This window comes from Palaemon carinicauda, chromosome 4 (genome assembly GCF_036898095.1).
Source record: "Palaemon carinicauda isolate YSFRI2023 chromosome 4, ASM3689809v2, whole genome shotgun sequence".
NCBI lineage: Eukaryota > Metazoa > Arthropoda > Malacostraca > Decapoda > Palaemonidae > Palaemon > Palaemon carinicauda.
Window position 1 is genome coordinate 171,549,985 of NC_090728.1, and position 5,000 is coordinate 171,554,984.

The following is a 5,000-nucleotide window of genomic DNA, read 5'->3' on the forward strand; positions in this document are numbered from 1 at the left end:
ATATATTGGACACAGATGATGGCGATAAAGACTCTCGTCACATCGGACGTCCAGCACCGCTAAAGGTTTCTTTTTCGTCTTGATGATACGTCAAGTTCCGGACAATATCCCTCACCAGCAGCGGCTAGCAGAGCCGGCAACCCACAGACAATATCATCTACAGTCACTGTTTACGCACCTCTTTACACTCCCAAGATCTCCAAGCAACTGAAGATTTCCACCGATCGCGGTGCGTGATATAGGAATCCTAGGGAAGGAGGCCAACTTAGAATTCACTCAAGAGAAACTTTTCTCGATGTAGAAACCTGCTCATATTGAGGTCAAACCCCCAGACGGAACTGATAAGTTACTTCCCCATCGAGGATGGGCGCTTGGGGAAGCACACGTAAATTAATAAATGTCCACACTCCATTATTCATGACTTGGCTTACTTGCATACTAGCTGTATAAAATGTACTCATTGAAGGTAAATTGAGTCATAATGAGCTAAATTATACTATGTAAGCATAGGTGAATGGCTGATTGTATCTTCAAACTTTTTTCTTTTATAAAACTAAGAATTATAGATTTAGAAGAAAAAAAATATTCATGTCAACAGCACATGATTGATCACTGTCTGATTCATCTGGTTAATCCTCATCATCAAATTCATAATGATCATGATCATCCCTTATATTGAATTCATCGCACTTTGTTTTGTCTCCTTCCTCATCTACTAATACACTCGAGATCTTTGGATATGATGTCTCCCTCAAACCATAATGGTTTAAGTTTATTTCTGTCAGAATTTATGTGAAAACCAAACTCCTGAGGAAATGGTAATTTCGGATATTGTTCAATAAGCTCTATTCCAGATGCACTCTTGGTAATCAACTCTCTTCAAGAACTCTTTTGCATGGGGGAAACTTTGCAAAGATCAAAAGTGACTACTGGCAGTATACTCGTGACTATAGTTGAACCACTGAGTTTCTTGGCCTTTATTTCTTGGGCATTTGTTTTTATGTAAAAACTTTCGTTGGCAACTTTCATGATAAACACGTCAATAAATAAATGAACAAATAAATATGAAAAATAATTATTAACTTCTAAGTACATATGATCAATTACCTTAAAATTTTCCATAAAAATTAGTCACTTCATCCTTTATAATAAGTATGGTAATTGTCAGGAGAAAGAAACATCAATTAGTTATTTGGATTTATCAGTTTGAAGCGGATAGAGAAGTTTTGGTATTTGTTTCAGTGTAACATAAACTTTGCCTGTAAGAAATGTCAACACAGGCTCAAATGAAAACGTATGTAACAAGGAAGTATTTATAATGCAATATGTAATTATAGATTAGTTATTTTTTCCTGAGAGGACTTCGTTTGCAAAGAGAAATATGTTAAAATCAAGATTTTTTTTCGGTTTGTCTGTGTACATTTTGTATTACTTTCAAAATACATATACTATCGTAATTATTGCTCTTTAACGATGTTTCTTGATATATTGTAATAGTCCCTGCAAAATTTTATGAAAGTCTGAATATTTTTGACAGCCTATATAAGACTTAATATAGATTTATGTGAGGCGGAATTGAGCATAGTGTGAAGGTGGGGGTGGGGGGGGGGGGGGGGTTGGCCCCTATATGAGAACGGCTCCAAGTTGAGGAAGGTCGCTATATTTTTGACATAGCCCAAGACATAAGTTATCAGAAAGTGTGAGTTTAAAAAAATTTGCAGAAAACATCCTGAGGGGTGGTCCTGCCTATATCAATCACATTGTGATAACTAACATGAAAAGTATAAATGATCATATTATAAATGTGTTTGTATAAAAGTAGACAAGGTGTAACTATAAAATTTCTTAATAAAAGTAGAAAAAAAACACATTATACTTTCCTATATTCATTTTTTTTTTTCATCATATTTATTATGAATATTTTAATTAAGCTGTATGGAAAATCTAACATTGGCTTAGCCCCCATCATACTACCTGGCGAGCCCACTACTCTCACATTTCTGTGAAAAATTTCACTCTCGTATTGTCTCATATAGGCTTCTTCCGAAGGCTATTTGATCTCTCTCTCTCTCTCTCTCTCTCTCTCTCTCTCTCTCTTTACGTATGTATTATTTTGCCAAAAATTGCAGACTCACTCAGAAGCGACATACAAGTAAAACACATTCTCCATGATCAGATAATACGTGCACCCATGCATAAATAAGATAATCTGATTTACTAAACAACTGTTGAAAAATAAATTTCAAGATGAAGAAACTTACCAAACGGAAACGGTGATTACCACTTGCATACACACACACACACACACACACACATATATATATATATATATATATATATATATATATATATATATATATATATATATATATATATATATACATATATATATATATATATATATATATATATATATATATATATATACATATATATATATATATATATATATATATATATATATATATATATATATATATATATATATATATATATAAAACACGCATTTTTTCACATATATGTAATCCAGCTAGATAGTTGAACTATCAATAAAGCGAGAACATATTAGTTATAAGGAAATCGATGATTTGGTAAAAAATAACTTTAATTCTCGCCCGCTGTAAAGTTTTCTTTTAAGAAATGGACCTAGCGAGTGATGGTTACGTTGCTATGGATACTATTGGGCGGGGTACTGTCTTCCTCTGTTTTAGAGTCCTTGGCTTGACATATCGAAGCTTGCTCAGGCTGCTCTGCCGTTTCTCTGAACAGTTTGGGGGTTGTTGGTAACCGGTATACTTGACTCGCGCAACGTTGGGAAGTCGGTAAGTAAATAGCTGTTTTGTGTTTATATTCACCTGTGTTATCTTTTATTTTGGTTTTGGAGGGCTGTTGATATATAAGTAATTACTCTACACTGTCAAATACCCGTGTCTTATTATACGGGGTTTTAAGTTATTTATCTGTAGTTATTTTGATACTTCTGTATTAACATCAGGTTTATTTTTACTTTCAGGAAATTAAGGGTTGGGATCTGATCATTTGTGCGTTGTAACTTTATCTGGATGGAAATAATATTGTTGCCTATACGATCCTTTTGTACAGACCCACATGTCGTTCAATAGAGATTGACCAATGACACCGCTGGAATCTGGTGAAGTATTTTTTCCATCTGAACTAAAAGGCAAGTATTGTTTTGTTTGATTTTATGCAATCCCAAAGCAAGCCAGTCCTCCCCGATTAGGGGCGGCGCCCCTAATCGTGGGAGGACGTTCCCTATAGCGGACGGTAGACCGTAAGAGGTCTACCGTGCGCTATAGGGAGGCTTGCTTTTAATCCCCTTAGTTTTAAGTTTGGTGAGTTGTTCAATTGTTTTGTATTTTATTTAGGTTTGCAGTTCACTTGGTCAGTTGATCACAAACATAGTGGAAAGTTTTTAACTCCTTTGCTTTTTATAGTTTTTTTTTTTCCATATCTTAATATCATATTATCAATAAATTCTTATTTTGAAAGTATTTGTATGTAAGCTTTATTGTACGAATGTAATTTTAGTATACGCTATTACAATATCTAATTTAATATAAAGATCTCTTATGTAGGGTTAACTGACTTTTAGTAGAAACTTTTCTGATAATTGACCTTCTTTCAGATTTGATGGAGCGACTTCAAGATAAAGCATGAATACGGTGAATCAGTGACTTCCAATTTCTACCAAGCAATATTTGGTTTGGTTGAATTGGTTGAAGATTGCAACTGGAAACTCCATCAGATATTCTAAAAATACTAAAGGTTTTTACTGGAAATTATGCTTGGATCTGCACTAAATACTTCAAGATAGAAGGCTCTAATATTTGGATAAAGATGTCCATTGAAATGTTTGACAATCTGGATTTTACTGAAAGATTTGGAAAACTTAGAAATTCCGGTAAATAGGTTGTTAAGTTGTAACAAATATTTGCCCTTTATAGAGGTATTTGACAAATTGACTGTCAACGCTAGGAATTTTGAGGTATTATAAGTGAAATTTCTTCCAGTTTTATAGGCTAATCTTGATAAAATCTGCAAGAGTTGAACAGAAGGAAATTTAAACTTTGTCGATTCGTCAAATCGTTCATTAGAATGATTAATGATCGGCTTTCTTCAGCAGAATGAAATCTATCATGTTCATATCTAATTGATGGTTGTTTGAATCCATTTTTTTCCTTTTAAAGGTTTAATTGTGAAATCTCTTCAAATAAACTTATCTTCGCTACTTCATGGTTGTTCTATTTGCTTGATATAAGCTATTACAGAAATTTATTTAAAATTTTATGGTAAATTATTTTGGTTTCACGGCTTCTAACTCTTAGGGTCAAGAAATTTAATTTGGCCATTTTTCTTAATTACTAAAATTCTGGTTTTAACGACGTCTTGGCTTTTATAATGTTGACTTCTGAAAAATAGTATGAGCACAAGTATATGAAACAAGAATTTAATTGAAACTGCCCTCTTAGTACTTACAAATGAGAAACCTTGGGTTGGCTGACTGAAAAAGAAATGGTTACTTTGAGTTGCTCAGGAAAATGAATTATGATACTTGTGTAATTTCTGTTGCATATATATAAACGTTTTTTATAAATTAACTAACTTTTTCTAAAGTTATGCGGCAGTACTCAAGAAGATCTTTAACTAGGGTTAGAAGTTTGGTGTTTTGAACTAACATCCTTAAGGGTATTGTTGAGTTAAGTAATGTACTGACTAAGAGATTGGTTAAATTACGACCCTTCTTTAAGGAGGTGATTTGTTTTAAAATCTCTTTAAATATAGCGTACAGGGGGAATTTAAAGGGTTTTTAGTAAAGGGATTGTATCCCCATTAAAGGCATATGTGTTCAGGGAAAGAACTGAAGAATTCATAAACTTCAAGTTAAGCTGTAGCGTTTTATCGCTTCCCTTTAATTCTTTCATTCGTACCATAATGTATTTTTTTTTTCTCCTTGTAATGAGAATTTGTTTTGGGAGTGT

General features: G+C 33.1%; 1 protein-coding gene and 2 long non-coding RNA genes across 4 annotated transcripts in view; 2 read left to right on the top strand and 1 right to left on the bottom strand.

Moving 5' to 3' along the window:
- Positions 1–324, bottom strand: part of LOC137640191 (cylicin-2-like) — an 11,729-nt gene extending 11,405 nt beyond the window's left edge. Inside the window, exon 1 of one of the 2 annotated variants that reach the window (XM_068372725.1) lies at positions 179–324. The gene's annotated coding sequence lies outside the window, so the exon portion shown is untranslated. Of the gene's footprint in view, positions 107–178 lie in introns of those variants that run through there. The other variant, XM_068372726.1, reaches the window with a different exon arrangement.
- Positions 1–5,000, top strand: part of LOC137640194 (uncharacterized) — a 33,999-nt gene that overhangs the window by 21,507 nt on the left and 7,492 nt on the right. The window lies entirely within an intron of this gene.
- Positions 2,687–4,318, top strand: LOC137639198 (uncharacterized). Its single transcript, XR_011044257.1, has 3 exons — positions 2,687–2,822; positions 3,014–3,181; positions 3,647–4,318. It is a non-coding gene; the product is annotated as an uncharacterized lncRNA (long non-coding RNA).